At 33.3% G+C, this 22,209-nt stretch overlaps 1 protein-coding gene across 7 annotated transcripts in view; it reads right to left on the minus strand.

Annotated features, from left to right (window-relative positions):
- The window catches only part of LOC124948812 (solute carrier organic anion transporter family member 74D), a 95,456-nt gene that overhangs the window by 49,070 nt on the left and 24,177 nt on the right, over nucleotides 1-22,209 (minus strand). Inside the window, exon 1 of one of the 7 annotated variants that reach the window (XM_047493021.1) lies at nucleotides 14,273-14,536. The exons of 1 other annotated variant lie outside the window; for it this stretch is intronic. The gene's annotated coding sequence lies outside the window, so the exon portion shown is untranslated. 5 more of the 7 variants (XM_047493017.1, XM_047493018.1, XM_047493014.1 and 2 more) reach the window with 5 other exon arrangements.

The following is a 22,209-nucleotide window of genomic DNA, read 5'->3' on the forward strand; positions in this document are numbered from 1 at the left end:
AAGAACTTTTTTGGTTCACCCAAACGGCTTTTGGATCCACTCTATGTTATGATAAAAAAAAATATATATATAAAAAAATATAAATATATATTATAGAATGGATTGGTTTTTGTGATAAGATAAAAAAATAAAAAAAGATTTGTTTCGCGTATTTTGATTTCTCTCTCTCTCTCTCTCTCTCTCTCTCTCTCTCTTTCACTTTTCTTTCCTTTTCTTTTCTTTTGATTCTCTCCTTTCCCGATATTCGTAAACCATCTTTCTCTGATCCCCGTACCGTGAAGATTTTATACGACTATAACGATCTAATTATAGTCGAAATCCCTTTTGCCGTTAGGACGATGAAAGAAGCGACGAAGTGCAGCGGCCGAGAGCATCGAAAAGCTAAAAACAGATATCAAGGATCGCTCTCGTGGCTTTTAGCCTTCGACGAAAAAGAAATGGCTCGAATGTTGCCGCTGGAAATGAGTCAGAACAAGTTGTGATGCGGGGGTGGACCTACGTTGTACAAAAGTTCTTTTATAGTACGTAGTACACCACCGTTATTATTTATTTTTCATTTTTTATTTTTCATTCTTTTCTATTTCTTATTTCTTTCTTTTTCTTTTTGTGCACAATAACATTTCACAAAAAAAAAAATCTCAGAAGTTCAGGGAGAAAGAGACGTATATATATATATATATATATATCTGTGCTTATCAATCGGTAAATAAAGATAGCAGGGCTATCGCAATATCGTTTGGTGATAGGAGATTAGAGATCTCGAGAACGAAATGAAGGACGAAAAGAGAAAGAGAGAGAGAAGAAAAGAAGAAAAGAAGAAAAGAAGAAAAGAGCACCTGCCGAGAGTTCACCACTTTCTAAGTGCGCCGATAATTTACGAGCCTTCGAAGGAAGCCGCACTCCTTGCTCTATCTCTATCTCTCTCTTTTTCACCCCCGCGCACTAGCATTAATGTCATTTATGCCATCTTAAATTAACAAAAAACGAATATACGTCCTCTTCTTTTCTCACTCTCCTCTCTCTCTCTCTCTCTCTCTCTCTCTCTCTCTACTATTATTTCATCTCACATTGATTTCAATAATAATAAATATCTATATACAATAAATAAGAGAATCTAATTATTTAACATAAAAATGAACTAATCGTTAACTACGAATTAGTTAATAAAATGAAAAAAGAAAAAAAGAAAAAAGAAAAAAAAAAAAAAAACAAACGAACGAATATTTTTAATAATAATAATTTCTAATCCGATTGTCATTGCATTTCTAATATTAAATGGATTTCATTAATTTTTTTTTTGTAATCGTTAATTCCAAAGAATTCTATTAAGTTACATAATCAAGAATATTCTTTCGAATTTCTCCATTATCCTTTTTATTCTTGATAAAAGGATGAGCTAGCTAAAAGGGATAGAAAAGGTAAAGAAATATAGTATCCCTCATTTAAAAGTGTGTGTATGTGTCTATGTGAGATAGAGATAGAGATAAAGATAGAGAAAGAAAGAACGAAAAAGAGAGAGAGAGAGAGAGAGAGAATAAAAGAGAAAAAGAGAGAGAAAGAGAGAGAAAGAGAGAAAGATAGAGATAGAGAGAGGACAATAGAGGAGGCTAGAACTCGCGAGGACTAAACACGAATAAGAAATCGTTTTCTATGGATCGTGGCTCTTCGATCTAGCAACCTAGAGGCTGCTTAGATACGACACGAAACAGGTACATATACAAGTATATGTATAGATATCTACATAGACGAAACACACACACACACACACGCATATATAAAAAAAGAAAGAGAGATATAGGGACAGAGACAGAGACAGGTAAAAAGACAGAAAGAGAAAGAGAGAGAGAGAGAGAGAGAGAGAGAGAGAGAGAAGGGCAGCTTTGCGAGAAGTACATCTAGAATACGACTACTGTACTGAGCTTAGGTTCACGACTACGTCGTGCGACCAGTTCGAATCTCGTTCACTTTATCTACTTCAAGAGAGAGAGAAAGAGAGAGAGAGAGAGAGAGAGAGAGAGAGAGAAAGCAAGAGAAAGAAAGAGAAACTACTACTCCCACAACCTTGGACTCCTCGGCTCTCCTGGGGTTCAAGAACACGCATCGGCCCGTGCGAGCACTTAGGAAATATCGTGTTCGTGATTCATCGCGTGTACCTACGTTTTATGTGCCTCTCTAGAACGGCTCTATAGACGTTGGTACGTCGTACGTAGCTTCCGATTACGAGTTTGCCCGTCTAAGGATTTCTAAGGATTAAACCATAGCTAGATCATTATGAGATCGAACGATTCTAATCATTCGAAAACGTTTTCAACTATTCCCATTTTAATTCTATTTCTTACGAATAGATCCTACGTAATATCGTTCTGAGACGTAAAAAATTTACGACGGATTTTTCTATTTATAATATTGATTTAAAATTAACAAGTTTCGTAAAGATACGTACGTACGTATGCGCATATAAAATCAATGTTAATTGACTGATTTAATTTATGAGACTCTTTATAACGTTAGTAATGAAGTTGCGATCAATAGATTTTTAATATTCTCTTGATGTATAAATATAGATATTTTATTTTTTTTATTATTATTATTATTAATATTATTATTTCTTTTTTATTTCTTTTTTTTTTTCGTTTTTTTTTTTTCTTTTTTTTTTTATTAATATTTATGAGACTAATTCCAGATCACAGAAGTATCGTGTGCAAGTATGTATATGAAATGTTTAATCGAGATTAATTTATGACACTTTTAAAACGTATGTTAATGATAAAGTTAAGACCGATAAATTTTTAACATTCTTTTAATATACGGATATTGGATTTATTACGATTATTATTTTTCTTTTTCTTCTTTTTTAGTATTATTTACAGAATTAATTTCAAGCAACAGATAAATATGAAATATGTTTAAATGTTAATAATAATGTAGTTGTTGATAGACTTGTTTTAATGGAGAGTACTGGTTTTTAATTTTTTTTTTTTTTTTTTTTTTTTTTTTTTTTTTTTTTATATATATCCCAAGAGATAAGAATATAGGAGACTGAACTAATTACTTATTATTGAAACGAATGTACGAGGTGGTGGCACTAATGCGAGAATAAAGATGAAATTTAAAAGAGAAGGGAGAGAGAGAGAGAGAGAGAGAGAGAGAGAAAACAGGAAAGATCGAAAGAAATTAGAGGAACGCGTTCGACCAGATTCGTATGAGACATTTATATAAAGTGCCGGGAATGAGGGAACGGCAATACTCGTGTCTCTTGCAGGAACCCGTTGAAATACGAACGAAACGTATGCGACCCACGAATGATTTACGAGCGTTAGCAGTCTACTCGCACGTTTTACACGAAGCGTCAGCGCTAACGTTTGCTAGCTACGATTAAGGCAGCCTTTAAGCGGCCGTACTTGCCGGTAACTTTTTACGCAATTTCCACAGCACGCTTATGAATCTGCGCTTTTGCTTGATCTGAACTTTCAGTCAAGGCTTTGATGGAAATTAAGGAGGGCGAAATCATTATTATATGCTTTCTCATTTCTGTAATTACTTCCGTTTGCTCAATGATCCGTGATAGAAAGCTTCATGATTATGTTTTTGATAAATGATAGTACGTAAAAACATACGTATTTCGAGAATTAATTATTTGATCAAGAGAAATGGACTAAAATAAGAAAGAAAAATTTATATATATATATATACGAATAGAAATAGACAGACAGACGATAGAGATACCACTTCAGACTAGAACAGGATAGATTAATATCGAGACGAAGAAAACTAGAGAAAGAGAGAGAGAGAGAGAGAGAGAGAGAGAGAGGGGATAATGAAAGAACAGCGCTATCAATGATATAATGACATAAAAAGATTCAAAATTAGATTTGGATCTAACGTAGGAATAAATTAAGATCGATACAAATAGGAAGAGGTCAGAAGAGGGCAGAGGAGGTGAGGAGGAAGAAGAGAAGGGTGGGGGGGTTGGAGGTGGGCAATTAATAAAATAAAAAGTAGATTCGCAGATATAAAACGCAGACGGACTCAAGATTTCAGATCGGTTCTAACATGAGAAAAATTTAAGATCAGATATTCATAGAACACACTTGGTGCACAATGACACCAAGAACAGGAATATCGTTGGTTATAAGAGAAAGAAGACAAACTTGGAATTGGATTAGGTTCAAAATGAGAACGCATTAAAATCAAGAGAGAAACAGAATCTGATGAGAGGAACATGGAGACATAAGACACGGACACAGATAGAGATACAAAGACAAAGATGAGGACACAGCATCTGGACTAAAACAGGTCCGATATAGGGGGGAGGGGGGAAGGGGAAGGTGGCCGGGAGAGAAAGGTGAAGGGGGGTCGGGGGAAGGGGTGTGGCAGGATGCGAAACTGATACTGAACAGAGACCAAACGAATACGCAGCACAGGAGGACCTAAATAAAGACAGGTACAGAAGGGAACACAGAATGGCAGAACAATTTAGCGTTAACATATTCTTTATACGCGAGCATCGAAATTACATGGCATGCCGCAACCGCAGAGAAGGGACCGAGAAGGAGCAACGGACGATGCAATCTTTTTCTTGAAAAAAAAAGAAGAAAAGGAAAAAAAGAAAAAACAAAAAGAAAAAAACAAAAACAAAAAGAGAAGGAAAAAAAAGAAAAGAAAGAAAGGAAAAAAAAAAAGAAGAAGAAAAAAGTCTTGGCTTTGCGGCTCCGCTTTTTCTTCTTTCCTTTCCTCTCCTTTCCTTTCCTTTCCTTCCCCTTTTATTTAATTTTATTTCACTTTATTTTATCTTTTTCTTTTCTCCTCGTTTTCTTTCTTTCTTTCTTTTTTTTTTTTTTTTTTTTTTTTTGTAGGTATTATATTTTTTTCTCTTTCTTTTAACTTCAAAAAGTCACTGGCAACGGTGCGATCTCATGAACGCGTACGAATCCTCTTGTTGGTAATAAGAAGAAAAGGGAATAACGTACGCGGACCGCCGCAGTTATTTGGCTAATGACGCCTGCGGCCGGTGTGCGGAGCTTTTAAAGCACGCTTCAGATCGGCAACGCACCCGTACGTATGTACGTACTCTTACACCATGCGACCGGTTAATGCTTTCCAAGACCACCCAAGCTATATTACACTCCCTACGAAACATTATTATTTCTCATTAAAAAAAATTAAAAAAAAAAAAAAAAAAAAAAAAAAAAAAAAAAAAAAAAATAAATAAATAAAAAGAAGAAAAAAGAAATTCATTCACCAAAAACAATCCTTCTCTTGTATACCTGTGTCCCTTTCTTTTTTTCTTTTTTTCTACGATACAAAAATTTTAGAGAAAAGTGCAACTTCTTCTTCTTTTTTTTTTTCTTTTTTTTTTTTTTTTTAATCGCTTCTTAATAAAAAAAAGAGAATAGATCGAATGATAAATGTTAGAAAATGATTATATCGCGAATAAGAATGTGGTTTGGTCGAACTACTAGTACTAGTGATAGTAATAGTAGCAGTAAATAGTAATAATACTTTACGATTGTAATCTATTACAATGAAGTATAATAAATAAATAATATAATATGACGAAGGATATATAACGAGCAAGAGGAAGAAATAAAAGAAAAGAATGTAAGTAGAACGGAAGAAAGTGTTTTCTCTATTTTTCAGCGTGTCACACGTAAGCCGATCATACGTAATACCATATTACAGAGTAGAGTATAATCATAGATGGTATGATTAGGGTTAGCGTGGTGGCGCGTTGAGATAAGCGAGAGACTAACTTCTCTCGCGGGAGGGAATTTCAGTTATTTAAAGGCTGACCGGCACGCGAATGATAATAAAGAACGAGCGAGCGTTATGCGCACCGATCGATACGAATATAACCGGTTTAGTGAAAGAGAATTTAGAAAATTATAATGCGTTAATGAGAGCGAAAGTATGAACCAAATGACACCTTTTCTAATAACATTTATAACATATATACATATATATATATATATATATATATATATATATATATATATATATATATATATATATGATACATGTGTATATATCGATTTATTTTAGATTATTTCTTTGATCGATGGAAATTTTTTTTTCTTACGTGACTCCTAATAAATAAATTAAAAAATCGAAACGTCGTTATTACACGACACTAATATATCCTTCTAACTATTAAACGACAGATCTAAAAGTCAAATATTTGTTTTAACGCGAGAATCAATGAATTTTTCGTGTTCAACGAATTCAATGTTTAACGTAAGTCAAGGCAAATAAATATCTATCTAACGTCATACATACATACATACATACATACATATATACATACATACATACCTACATACATACATACATATATACATACATATGTTGGAGAAAGAAAACGTGTTCGAGCGACACGCGGCGTATTACGCGTTAAGTAAACGAGAAAACCCATAATGGAAACGAACGTTTCTCAAGGTGCGGACGACTATGACTACGACTACGACTACGACTAGGACTACGACTAGGACTAGGACTACGACTACGATTACGATTACGATTACGATTACGACAAACGAGCGAAGAGGACCAAGGTCAAACTTCTCGCTAGCTGGTCATCATTTATCTTCGATTCTAAGCCAGCTTAATTGATCTTCGACCTTCTCTAACCGCGCATTAGAATTACAACGATATAGTAGTAAATACCAAGCGAGGACGAATATACTTCAGCCATAATCGGAAGAAATTCGAATCGAAAGGAAAAGAAGAAGAAAAAAAGAGAGAAAAAAGAGAAAGAAAAAAAAAAAAAGAAAAAGAAAAAGTCAATTATTTGATTAAATTTTATTAACTCGTAGTTCTTTATGACTTTTTAATAACTTTTATATAATTACACGATGTCACGTAATACCGACGACAGGCAAATGTTAATAATGACTTTTTAACGAAGATAAAAAGATAAATGTGTGCGTGTGCGTGTGCGTGAGCGTGTATGTGTGTGTGTGTGTGTGTGTGTGTGTGTGAGAGAGAAAGAGAAAGAGAGAGAAAGAGAGAAAAAGGGTAGTGTAGGGAGAGGGAGAAAGAGGAAAAGGACAAAACCAGAGGGAAATAGTAAGTCCGAACAATCATTGAAATTCCAACGCTTCGAGTCGCGTGACCACGTAAATCACGTGCCCGCCAATCGTAAGCGACAATGTAATAACTCAAAGTTACCACTTACCGAACGATAATGATTATATTCTTGGCATGTGCCTACATATGTAACCGTCGGTCATACGGGATTCTCCAACGGAATACAAGATACATCGATGCACTTTCGATATCCCATACATCTTTCTCTTTTTATTCGTGAGATGATCAACATAGAAAAAAAAAAAATAAAAAAAATAAAAAAAATAAAGAAATTAAAAAATCTGACTTCCTTCCTTAGCCATTGCTATTGTTTAAAAATTATTTTTTATCTCTTAATAGTCTATGGATTGGGCCAAAGTTTCCTAAATCGATTAAAAGTGTTCCTAGTGATAAAGTCCGAATGAAAATCAAAACGATTGACTCATTCTTATTATCGAGCTAATTCATTTTAAGGTTAATCATTCTTCCAGATCTTTGCGAAGAGAAACAATTAAGACTTAATCGTGATATTAAAAATCCAGAAAGATATGGATAAAGAAAAATTCTCCAGAAGTAATAGTAATTAATTATGAAAATTATCTTTGACTCTTATGTTAAGTCAAACTTTTGATTCTTAAAAACTTTTGAATTTAAGGCTAAATATTGTGCCTCTCTATTCGTATCATTTCCTTGATATTTCTTTCTTTCTTTCTTTCTTTCTTTCTTTCTTTCCTTTTCTTTTTCTTTTTTCTTTTGCAAAATGACCGAAATTGATACCTTCCACAAATGTTCTTCTCGTTCATTCTAACTCGTTACGGTTTCTGTCAGTTTATTCTCATGACGTTTTATTTACAATGTGGCCACTTCCAAAATGAATATTCATCGAGTTATTTCGGTTTTAAGTTAACACGAAGAATCTACACTGAGAGTGTTAACGGTATCTGCCGGTAGCTTTAGTATCTGCGGCACGTTGAACATAGTATCTCTATATACATACATACATACATGCATATATATATATATATATATATATATATATATATATATATATAAAGACATATATGTAAGTTCAGAACGATCTTAGACAGCTTTCGTTCTGTCTAGCAGCATAAGCAAGTAAACTGCGAAAACGAAGAGACGAACGTCGAAAGAGGAACGTTTTGAAAGAGAAATCGTTCGTCATTGAAAAAGATAAACATTTTCTTGCTTATCCATCGTTCGATTTTTATTTACATATAATTATATTATTTTCAACACATCGTGCATACATAGAGGTAAATTTAGATTTATGTATGTACGTATATATGTATGTATATATGTATGTATGAATGTATGTATGTATGTATGTATGTATGTATGTATGTATGTATGTATGTATGTATGAATGTATGTATGTATATATGTAGGTATATATATATGTACATATCTAAAATTCATATCTATACGTTTTATCACACGTGCAAATTCAATGTAATTCATATAAGGAATCTACTGAGAGGTAGAAAGAGAGAGAGAAAGAACCAGACTGTTCTCTATTTTTTCTGGATAGTTCTGCAAATGTCAACGGTACCATGTACTTGTTTACAGTAGTTTAGAATTTTCCTAAAAATGCCTAAATCTCTAACGGATTATTAACATGGCGAGCTTCTAACTACAGTAACGGAGTTGAAGTAACCAACAATGCAACGAGATTTAATATACAATGACAATATTTATATCTATTTTATTACTTTTCTTTTTTTTTCCTTCTTTCTTTCTTTCTATTTCTATTTCTCCTCTCCTCTCCTCTATCCCCTATTCATACCCACCCAAATACTATTCTGTTATTAACACGTTGAAGAAACAACGTATGAATAATATTCTATTTTTGAATTTTTAAATTGAAGTTAGAAAAATAAGTTAGTGTTATGTACAAAAAGTTATTATTCGAACGATCTGAGAGAAAATAAATGATTATCTAAATTTGTCTAAATTTTTATATAAAAATAAAAGGAAAATAGAAAAAAAGAATAAATAAATAAATAAAAAGCAAAAAAGAAAAAAAAAATAAAAGAAAAAAAAAATAATGAAATATAAATATCTTATATGAAATGAATATTAAAAATGACAACTTTATTGTATATAATATGTATTACATATTTTGTATATAATATGCATATATTAAAAATGATAACTTTTTTTCGTATAAAACATATAATAAATATTTTGCATTAAAATATATAATAAAACTGGTAACATTTTTCATATGAAATATATTATATGTATTTTGGATTAAAATGTACATATATTAAAGGTGAACTAAATTATTTTTTTTCCGTATAAAAACATATTACAGATTATATTTTAAATAAAATCTACTGATATTCAAAATGATAACTCCATTCGTATAAAATATATTATATACGTATTTTGTATAAAACAAATATGAAAAAAAAATGAAAAAAAAAAAAACGAAAAGAAAAAAGAAAAAAGGACAAAAAGTGGTAACTTCTCGTTCTAAAAAAAAGTATATATATATATATATATATATATATATATATATGTTATAAATATTTTTTGATAAAATCTTTTTCTCTCTTATAAACTTTTCAAATGTTTTGCAAAAATGGTGGAACATTTTAGTTTAGTCTAAAGAGAATTTTGGCTGGCACACGGCTAAGATGGAGGTAAAAGAAGAAGAAGAAGAAGAAGAAGAAGAAGAAGAAGAAGAAGAAGAAGAAGAAAAGGAAGACGAAGACGGAGACGAAGACGAAGAAGAAGAAGAAGAAGAAGAGGAAGACGAAGAGGAAGACGAAGAAGAAGATAAAGTTGGTGGGGGAAGAAGTAGAGGAGAGGAAGGGAACGGAGTGGCAGGTACACGAAACTCGTATTTTCTTCCTCCTTTTTCTTCCTCTTTTTCCACGGCATGCGTCGATGACGCATGGACCGGCTCCGACTTGCCGATCACGTTCTTTTTAAGCACCGAATTATACGCGAAAGCGAAGGATAAGGCGAATCACGGCGCCGTCCACACGATGGACCTTCAAAAATTCTTCTCTTTCTCGCCGAATTTTAAGTACGCGTTAAGTATATGTACCTTATCGAAAGCGTCTGTTTTTTTTCTTCTTTTTCTTTTTTTTTTTTTTTTTTTTTTTTTTTTTTTTTTTTTTTTTTTTTTTTTTATCTTAATGACGTTTTATCGTTCAACGAAATTCCGTGATGCACGCTGTTATGAGAGAGAGAGAGAGAGAGAGATAGAAAAAAAAAGAAGGAAAAGAAAAACATGTTTTCACTTCTGAAAAATTTCTACATTAATGAGAAACTCGGATACATTATATAAACATTAACTAAAGATTATATACTATATATATGTATATATATATATATATGTTTTTTTTTTAAATCACTAACAGATTTCTGCTCAAATATTAATTTCATATAGATAAACTATCTAAGTATGCATATTTCCCCATATAAAGTATATATATATATATATATATACTTTATTTAATAAAAATAAACTATCTATATAAAATCTATACGATTATCTCTTAGCTGATGAAAAGAAAGAACATATATATATAAGTTTATTCGATTATTAAGCTTCCTATATAAAGAGAAAAAAAAAACATATATATATATATATATATATATATATATATATATATATATATATATATATACGTATATATCTTAAGCATATTTCCTGTATATATGCTTGATAAAATAAAAATGATAATACGAAAAACTATAATATCTATTCCCTTAACTGATAAACGTCGAAGAAAAACGTCGAACGGAATGGCCGATCGTAAAGGTACGGTTCGGTAAGGTAACGACAAAGTTTCTAAGTCGATTATCACAGTAAAAGACATAGAGAGAAGAATAAATAAGACGGCACACAGACGTCTGTCCTCCTAGTCGTCGGAACGAAAAGAAAGGAACGAGCCGTGGAAGGAAATAGGTTGGTAAAAACCGAAAGGACAGAGAGCTCGATCAATAAAGCGCCTCGGCGATGTTCGCTCGGTCGCGCTCGGCTCTACGTAGCGGAGAAAGTCGAGAAAACCTGATACGGGCTCGGGACCTTGAACGTGACACAGATCGAAGTGGGAGGAAAGATAGGGAGATGGAGGTCGATAAGCGGCTTTAGGCCGCACGATTCGAGTTCCGATAGATCAAACAGCACACACTACGAATACGTGTTATGTACTTTTGGAAATAAATACGCACACACAACACACACATCCGGACGAACGGACAGACGGACGCACGGAATGACGATAGAGAGAGAGAGAGAGAGAGAGAGAGAGAGAGAGAGAGAGAAAGAGAGAGAGATAGAAACAAACAGATGGATAGACAGAGAGAAAGATTGAACGGAAACAAAAATAGAGATACAAATTTGTGGTAAAAATGTAAAATAATACGTAGATATAAACGTAAGTACGTAGGCACGTATCTATGCATGCATGCATGCATGCATGCGCGCACGCGCGCGCGCGCAGGTGTGTAGGACGTAATCAATGTTAAATAGTCATAGATAGTGATGGTTACGACATCAAAAGGATAATAATGACGACGAGGACGACGAGGATATAATACGTGGTAGAAGAAGAACGTAGGTGGAGTTGACTCTTACCTGTCATATGGAGCGAGCGGAGGAGTGGATGCACTCTCGCGGTCGAGCTCGACCGCGCGCGCGCACACACACAAATAGAGAAGAGGGAAAGAAAGAGAGAGAGAGGGGGAGAGAGAGAGAGAGAGAGAGAGAGAGAGATATTTGGCGGGCTCGAAAATAGCAAGAGAGTCGGCCGCTATTTCTCGCGCGCTTCTCCGCACGCACGCACGCACGCACGCATGCAGCCTTTCCGTCCAGTAGCGATCTACTCGCTTTGGTCTCTCTCTCTCTCTCTCTCTCTCTCTCTCTCTTTTTCTCTATCTTTCTCTATCTGTCTCTCTTTCTCTTTTCCTCTATCTATCTGTCTGTCTGACTGCCTGTCTATCTGTCTCTCTTTCTCTTTCTCTCTCTCTCTCTCTCTCTCTCTCTCTCTCTCTCTCTCTCTTTCCGTCTATCTCTTTCTCGTTCTACCGGGTGTGTGCGCGCGTACGCACGTTCCTAGTCGCGTCGTTGATTCTATATTTCTCTCTCCTATTTCTTTTGGCTCGGTCACTATATGTATATAGCTTAAAAGAATCTAACCAGCAGTGATCTCGTGCAAAGAGATATAAAGAAGAAGAAGAAGAAGAAGAAGAAGAAAAAGAAAATAAAAGGAGAGAAAAATAAAAGAAAAGAAAGAAAGAAAAAAAAATGAATAAACAATTTACGAGCTAGTTATATTTCGTGATCTTTTCATATCATACCTCTAATATATTTTCTCTCTCTCTCTCTCTCTCTCTTTCTCTCTCTCTTTCTCTCCCTGTTGTTTGTCGTGTCGAAGAAAAAAGACGCCACACTACTTTCTTCCTCCTTTCTCTTCTTCCTCTTCTACTTCTTCTTTTACTTCTTTTTCTTGTACTTCTTTTTCTTTTTCTTCTTCTTCCTCTTCTTTTACTTCTTTTTTTTCTTCTTCTCTTTCTTTTACTTCTTCTTCTTCCCTCTCAATTTCAACTGGTTCGTTTCTTTTCAAATTCACGTGCAGCACTTTTTTTTCCTTTTCCACGTAACTAACATAACGATCGATCTATCTCATCGATCTATTTTTTTTACCTCTCTCTTCCTCCTCCTCCTCCTCTTCGTCTTCTTCTTCTTCTTCTTGTACGTCCTCCCTCTGTCTCTCTCTTCTCATCCTCTTCAGAAAACCCGTATACACTCGTACCCTCGAACTCGATTACTATGACGCGTATTAATCAAAGATAATTTTTCTCTCAATTTCTGATATATATATATATATATATATATATATATATATATGTGTGTGTGTATATATGTATGTATGTATGTATACATATATATGTATATATATCGTAAATAGACTTTTTAAGAGAAAAAAAAAAAACGAGAGGACAGCTATTAACGAATGCGCTTTACCATGCACACGTGTGTTCCCGTTCCCTCTCTCTCTCTCACTCTCTCACTCTCTCTCTCTCTCTCTCTCTCTCTCTCTTAAGAGAGAGAAACGCCGGAATCTCTCCGCCTGCGGAGCGAGAGAGACGAGGAGATGCTCGCGGCTCCGCGGTTCGCGCGCGACTGACCGAGGGCGAGAGTCGTTATTGGGAGCAGAGCGCGTTCGCCCTCTCTCTCTCTCTCTTTCTCTCTCTCGCTCACTCGCTCACTCCTTCTCCATTACTCGACTCTCTCTCTCTCTCTCTCTCTCTCTCTCACTCACTCTGTCACTCTCATACACACTCACTCTCGACTCCCGCCGCCGACCGCTCGGCGGAGCAGGCGCGAAACGAACGAAACCGAAACTCAAACTCGGCTTTCGCCTCCTCCGTCTTCGCTTTTCTCTTTCTCTCTTTCTCTTTCTCTTTCGTAGGGAGAACGTCGCGCGCGCGCGCGCGCGCTCACGTTCTCGAAGGCCCTCTCCCCTTCAACCTCCTCCGAAACTGGTCGGAGATGCTCCACTCTGCTCTCACTCGTTTCGGCACTGTAATCGACTGCCCGTACTCCTTCTCACCCTCTTTCTTTCTTTCTTTCTTTCTTTCTTTCTTTCCTTCTTTCTTTATTTCTCTTTCTTTCTTTCTTTCTTTCTCTTTCCTCTTTCCTTCTTTTTTCTCTTTCTTTCTTCCCTGGTTTACCCTTCCACGCGACACAAAAGGGCCATCTCTAAGAGCCTCGTCCTTCTAACCGACCGATTTTCTCCACTAGTATTCTCTAATACTCACTTTTGTTCTATATTTTTTTTTTCTTCGTTTTTTTTTCCTTGCTTTTCTTCGTTTCTTCTTCCTCTTCTTCTTCTTCTTCTTCTTCTTCTTTTTCTCTCTTTATATCTTCGTTTTTCCACGATCAAACGCGTTTGATCTCAAGGGAATTTTACATGTATTTCTTTACGATGATAATAATTCGATCGGTTAAGATCGGTTAAGATCGGCATTAATCGATGATAATCACGCGATATGTTAGATTATAATCATCTTCTTGAAAAAATTACATTGAGATATATGAAAATGTGTTTGTCCGTTGAATGCATGCTTTTAAATAAACATACGCATACGTATACATGTATTTAAAGGTTAAAAGTATATGTAATTTATATTATGAGAGAAAATTGTTAGAAAAATGGACAAATACCTTGGATGTAAAATATTTGAAATCGAAAGTATCTTCCCGCGCTCGAATCAAGAGGTCGCGCTCGATCTCTCGAATGCCGCGAGAATTCAATTTTCGTAATCGTCAATATTGTCCTTTGCGGTGTAGAACGTCTCTATGTCTGTCTCTCTTCAACCGCAGGAAACATCTTTCTTCTCGAAAACTCGACGTTACTTCGTTGTCGCCGTCGTCGCCGTTGTCGTCGTCGTCGTCGTCGTCGTCGTCGTCAATGTCGTCGTCATTGTCGTCGTTGTCTTCGTTGTCGAGATTTCCGCTTTGGAAGACGAAACATGCCAATTAATTTCTCGCGGTTTTCTCGAAATAGTGCTTAAAAAAAAAAAAAAAAAAAAAAAAAGAAAATAATAAATAAATAAAAAATACAGGTCAAAAAAAAAATATATGTACGAGTAATTAATGATGTAGTAAAAAAAATCCTTGAAAATCTATACGATCCATGCCGTTTGTCGTTTTAACGTCGAAAAATAAAAGTAGGAAAGCTGTACATAGGTATTCGTAAAAATCGGATATCTCGATCTAGACAAAAAAGAAAAAGGAAAAAAAAATAATAATAAATACACGAGTTCCCATGCGTGTGTACAGGCAGTTAACAAGCTGTGAACATTTAACAATTATACCGAGTTTGACATACGATAAAGAGAGTCTCACGTATCACGATCTATGTACACGTATACATACATATGTATACATATTTTAGAAGGTTGACGCTGTGACGAGAGAGATACTCGAACGATTACGTCTCTCTAGGTGATCGATAAGTGCCGTAGAGATCGTATACTAACCGTAATCCCGTCATGCTTGTACTTTCATCGATGTCGACGGAACTACAACTTTCACGATTACTTCAGACTCCGTGCGTTCCGTCGTGTACCCACTTAAGAACGTTGCCACGAATAGAAATCTTATTAAAACCCGATTCGATCTCCTACGATATAGTATTGATCTTATATGATGTATCAAAACTTGGACATTTATTTGATCATTTTCAGAATTTATTGATGCATCAATGTCATGTATCATAAATATACATTTATTCATGTGTATATATATATATACATATATATATATATATATATATATATATATATATATTAATAATAGTAATCTATACTAACGTATTGCTGTATATATAAAAAAAAAAATCTCTCATTGAGAATTTAACTCATTGATAAAAATTTCACGAATGTTTCGTTCAAGTGAAAGGACAGCTCCCAGAAATAAAAAAAAAAAATAAAAAAAAAGAAAAAAAAAAAAAAGAAAAAAAAGAAGCAAAATCAATTTCGTCAGAATTGACTGTCATGATTTATGAATGTATCACAATGTCGCTGGCGTATATAATACATATATATACATACACACACACATATATACAATGTATTGATATATAATAATATTTGTTATGTATATACTAACGTTTTAATCTCTCCCTCTCTGTTAAAAAAGCAAAATAAAGTAAAATGCAATAAACTCATTGATACGAATTTCATGAATGGTTCGATAAAATCTATAAAAACAAAAAAAAAATAAATAAATAAATAAATGGAAATAAATTTCGTTCGGATTGAATAATATCCGATACGCGATCTACATTGCTCCAAAGTATTGTATTATTTGAAGGGTGAAAAAAGAAATAAAAAAAAAAAAAAAAAAAAAAAAAAAAAAAAAAAAAAAAAAAAAAAAAAAAAGAGAGAGAGAGAGAGAAAAGAAAAACTTAGAAAAGGAATTAGCTCATTGATAAAAATTTCGCGAAAGTTGCGATCGAGCGGCCACGGACGACATACGGTGAAAATAAAGAAGAAGGAGAAGAAAAAAAAAAGGGGGAAAAAAAGGGGGAAAAAAAAGGAAAACAAAAAAAAAAGAAGAAATAAGAAGGAGATAATAAAGAAAGACCGAACGGAAAGTGTTTCGCGTAAACGTTTTCGCGATTCTATTATTATTCGTTTCTCGTCGTGTCGTCGCGATACATAGGTATATGTACGTACATATGTACGACATCTACGCATACATATACACAGGTAGGTACATCCTGAAACGCGTATCACCGACGACGTGCTTGCGTTACGGGAAGCGAGGGATGAAGAAGAGTAGGAGAAGATTGAGTAGAGGGACTGGAAGAGGGAGAGTGAGAGGTAGAGGAGAAAAGAGAAGGAAGGAGGAGAGAGAGAGAGAGAGAAATAGAAAAAGAGAGATAGAGAGAGAGAGAGAGAGAGAGAAGGAGGTGGAGAAGGTGGAGGTGGAGGAGGAAGAGGAAGAAGAGAGGACGTAATAGGACGTATACTACGCGGTTGGTCTCGCCAACGAAGAGCAAGCAGACTCGAAGACGAAGACGATCGAGGAGTCAAAGGTACCGTTAGACGAACACCGTCGTCAGAATCTTCTATTGGCCGACGAACGGAACCCCATGAATTAAAATCCATACTTTAATGATTCTAATCGGCGGATTAGAGAAAAAAAAGAGAGAGAGAGAAATAATTAATACATTTTATACAGAAAAATGTTTGAAATATAATTTCTAACGATTTTCTAATGAACTTAATTTATTTCTTTTTTTTTCTTCTTTTTTTTTTTGCACATGGAATAATGATCTATCTGTTGACTATTACTATTATTATGGAATCCTCTGAATTAAAATCCATACTTCGACGATTCTAATCGGCGGATTAGAGGAAAAAAAAAGAGAGAGAGAGAGAGAGAGAGAGAAATAATTGATATATTTCATACAGAAAAAAAATTGTTGAAATGTAATTTCTAACGATTTTCTAATGAACTTGATTTATTTCTTTTTTTTTTCTTTTTTTTTTTTTTTTTTACACATAGAATAACGATCCATCTATTAATTATTACGAATGTAATACGGTGAGTGTAAAAAGGAAATTATATTTTTTATATACAAAGATCGTGAACGAAAAATTTTTTTAAAAAGATATTCCTCAACATCGATTTAATCAAAAAATTCGACCATTTTTAAATTCCATTGATGGGATAAAAATCGATTAATCAGAATAATCAGTTCGTGTCTTGCATACAAATTTTACACAAAATTTTAACAATTTTCTAACGAGTTCGATTACGTTCCTAGTACTTGAAATATTTCAATTATTTTCCTTACTACTATTGCAGAATTCATTGTCATCGAGATAGACCATAAAACTGGTTAGAATTCGTGAAAAAAAAAAAAGAAAAAAAAAGAAAAAGAAAAAAAAAATAAATAAATAAATAAATGGAGATGAGACGGGGGAAAAAAAAGAAGTCGAGACAGATTATAGACGAGTAGTAAAATCGATTTATCTATACGGAAGTCATAGGATCAATCGATGAAAGGCGAGGCTTTCGAGATACGAAATAGTTTCACGTTTTGGCATCGTACGAGATCACGTATAACGTTGTACGCGTAGTAAGTTAAATACTGCTTCGTGTCTGGCGAAATCGATGAATCGATAATATCGTAAAACATTTTCCCTCTTCCTTATTCCGTCGATACGATTATGCCGACATTTCTCTTTTTTTCCCCCTCCCCTTCCCTCCCCTCCCCACCCCTCCCCCAATTTCTATCCGTATATTCTATAAAGTCAATAACTCGTAAAGATCGTGAACAATAAAATGAAGAATCTTTAATAATTATTAAAAGAATAAAAGGATCAAATGAGAAATGAAAGAAAACAAAATTTCTTCCCTTTCTTTTTCTATTTTTCTTTGTATATAAAAATAATTAAATATCTGAACGTAAGGTTAAAAAAAAAAAAGAAATGATTAAAAAAAAATACACGGAACTCATTCCAGTTTGTATCGTATTATGACTCTACGAGCTATACGATATATCTACGTATTTACGTATATCGTATATGTATACTAATTGCATACACATAGTTAATCGTTTCAAAGTCGATGTCAATATCCGCGAAGGTGTTCCGTGACGTTCTTTTATTTTTATTTCAACTTTTTTTTTCTCCTTTTCTTTTTCTTCCTCTTTCTTTTTAATCTTTTCTTTTTTTTTCTTTCTTTTTATCTGTTTTCCTTTTTTTCTTTAATTTCTTTTTTTCTCTCCTTTTCTTTCTTCATTCTCCTTTCTTTTTTCTTTCATGAACCGCAACGTAGCACTTGTTCCAGCAGTTAGAATCGTAACATTATCATAAATGAAAGGATCTCGGTGCTCGGTTCTATGGCGAATGTAGATTGACCTTCGGCAGGGCAATCCGACCTTGGACACCCCGCATAGGAATCAATAGAGCGACGGTAAGGATAGTCGCGTTCTCTCATAAGTGAAAGGATAACGAGGTCTATCCGTGTCTCTCAGTAACTCTCTCAGCTCGTAATCTTTGAAACGGGACACGGGATACTGTCAACATCCAAAGGGATGAAATCATCATTTATCATATTTACGCTATACTGATTTAAGCAAAAACAAAAGAAAAAAAAAAAAAAAAAGAAAAGAAAAAGAGAAAAAACTTTCATTTTTAAATATGCAAGAATTTTGGTCATAAATCGAAATAATATTTTAAAGAATCAATTGATTTTGTACATTATAATTGCATATGTAAAATTTGATTTTTATATGCAATAAATTTGATCATTAAATATTATAATATTACGTGGAATATATAGAGAAAGTGCAAAAGGTATATAAGATTGTTTTTTTTTTTTTTTTTGTTTTTTTTTGTTTTTTTTTTTTAATAGTAATACACACCTATATATTACTATTATAATTTGCTATTTTTGTAACAATTTATGCGGGATATATAAGAGTATATATATTACTAGTATATAGTACATTATACCTATATATAAAATAGTATTACTAATAATAATATTATTAATATTATAAATTATTTATATATATATATAGGTAAAAAAAAATAGAAAAATTTTTATAGAAAAATATTGAAATTATTTAAATAATTTTAATAAGAATTTTCTTTCTTTTTTTTTTTTTTTTTTTTTTTTTTTTAAACGAATTCTAACCATATATTTCTCAAACGTTCCCAAGTGTAAATTTAAAATATAAATAAGTGATAGGTTCGTACGCAGAAGGCGATCGTTAATTGGACGATTAAAATAAAGTAAAAAATGCGAATGCACGCTGATAAGAAAAAGAAAAGTTGTCTCGTCAAAGGGCAATGAAGGCAAATGAACGATGGCACGAGGAACGTCGCGGTTCTGCAGCAGGCATTGCTATGTCTCAGTACAATATGTGGGCCAGACAACAATAATTGTTCGGCGTTTCCTGGTATATTATACCACGTCTAATTGATACAGAGATGCCGCTGCTAATTCTACCACCGTCGTTGTTGCTATCTTTAGCAGTGCCATTTACCCTACCAAAAGGAAACAACATGGAGCTTAATATCTCCCGGGTGAACGAAAAGAGGGATGAGGAGGGATTTGTAAAGAAGGATCTCTTCTCTCTCTTTCTTTTTTTAATAATCATATCTAAAATTAATTTTTGTATTTCTTTTTTTTTCCATTTTGTAAATTATTATTTTTTCTTTTCTTTTTTCTTTATATTTATCACATATTCCGAATGTAAACATACAAATACACGCGAGATTCAAAATTACGTTTAAATTTAATTGTCGTTTTGTTATCACGTTATATACATGATGTATGTGTATATATATATATATATATATATATATATATTTATAAAAGTAATTTAATAGTGATAAAAAATAAGGAGCTTAATATCTTTCGGATGGGAGATCTTTTTCTCTCTCTCTCTCTCTCTCTCTCTCTCTCTCTCTCTCTCTCTCTCTCTCTCTCTCTCTCTCTCTCTCTCTTTTATTTAAAATTAATTTTTTTTTTTATTTCATAATTTACTACCTTTTTTTTCTTTTATATTTATTAAATTTTTCAAAGAAAGAGAAAGTCATACAAACACACGTTACGTTTATACACGCGACGTTTAAAATTACGTACAAATTTAATTGACTATTTATTATTACGATATATATCTAAATAAAAGTAATTTGATAATGATAAAATAAAAATGAATGAAAAAGGAGGAAAAATTTTAATAAGAATAAATCGTGTATGTAGATAATCTATCGACAAAAGAAGCAGAGCTGTCTATTCTAGATTAGACAAGCGAATCGTTTCTCGCGTACAATTAATTTGTTTGTCGTTTGTTAGAACGATGTTGTAGGTCTAAACGAGACGCGTTGTCGACTGGATACGAAGAGAGAGAGAAAGAGAGAAAGAGAGAGAAAGAAAGAGAGAGAGAGAGAAAGAGAGAGAGAAAGAGATAAAGAAAAGGAAAGAGTGCATCTGTCACGATGCATCTAACTAAATTCGCACAATAGGGCTCTCCTTCGCATAGATCAGCGATCGCTCATAACGTTACATTGCTTCTCTTTTATTCCAAAGTCTCTCTTAACTCTCTTTATAGAGAATTAACAAATCAATATAATTTATTATAAACAGATTCTCCCTTCTTCGATTTCATCTTTTTCTTTTTCTTTTTTTTTTTTTTTTTATTTCTTTTATTATTATTATTATTATTATTATTATTATCACTTCACTTTTTTTTAATGCTTTCGTTTAATAATAATTAATAAACTTTTAACGTTTTATATATATATGTATATATATATATATATATATATATAAAAGGAAAAAAAATACGAGATATGTCGTTTAGCAAACTAAAAATGTCATACGATTGAGATAAATAGAGATACGTCACCGGAAACATCAATTCTCAGTTTGAAAGTCATCCACGTGGTGGATAAAAATAAACGAGTTAGCTCTGCCGCGCGAAAGGGGTGAATTTATCTTTTCGAATGAATTTTTTAAGATCTCACCTCGAGATGCGAAGATCGCCGTGGACTTCGTTTACTTATTTTCACGCTCGTGAGAGGAGCATTTAACAGGCTCGTTACTTGTTCTCGCGACATAACGACAACCTAAGATTTTCACCCCTGATACTGGACCAAGCCCAATTCGTCGTACCTTTAACTTGAGTTAAAAGAAATTCAAAAGAGAAAGAGAGAAAGAGAGAAGGAGAGAAAGAGAGAGAGAGAGAGAGAGAGAGAAAGAACGAAAGATAGAGATATATTTGAAACGAATTTAAACTACCCAGACAAGTGTATACATAATTTATTTCTCTGTATGTCGCTTATTCGAAATCAAAAATCCAACCTCGAGTGAGATAAACAACGTATAGAATAACGTCATCGAAGGCTCCATTCATCGATAACAGGATAAAATTATATATATGTGTATATATGTATATATGTATATATGTATATATGTATGTGTATATACATTAAGCAAAATTTCCAGAGATCTTAGTTATTCGAAGTTATTTATAATAACAGCATGACGATTAACGTTACGTCCACCTAACGAGAATGAGATCCGAGCTCATTTTATTCGTATTCTTTGATGTTTATTTTCCAGCAGAAACTCGGGGCCCTTCCCTTACGTCAAGCCACATTCTTTCAGAGATAAGATCTTCGTGGATCCCGCAGGCTTGACATAAAAATGAATCGCTCGAGAGCAACGCCATCTTGGTAAAGATTTTGTGCATATCTTTGTAACATTCAAACGAATCTCAAGTTCTTTTTCTTTCCCTTTTCTTTTTTTTCCTTCTATCTTTATCTTTCTTTTATTCTCTTTTTTCTCTTTTTTCTTTGATTGACTGACTCTGATCGATTATGAAAAAGTACGAACATATTCCTTTTTCTTTTTCCTTTCTCATTATAGAGATTATGAAAATAATTTGTGTCAGATATATGGCACAAAAATGAATACTAATGATTTTTCTTATGATCTCGTATATAGGTAATCTATTTTATTCCATAGAAACGCCGCGTTATATAAATCGCAATATGGGAGATTGAAATTTAATAAAATAAAAAAAAAAAAAAAAAACTGGGATTAAGTTATGAACTTGCTTTTTTTCT

This window comes from Vespa velutina, chromosome 4, assembly GCF_912470025.1.
Source record: "Vespa velutina chromosome 4, iVesVel2.1, whole genome shotgun sequence".
Taxonomy (NCBI): Eukaryota; Metazoa; Arthropoda; class Insecta; order Hymenoptera; family Vespidae; genus Vespa; species Vespa velutina.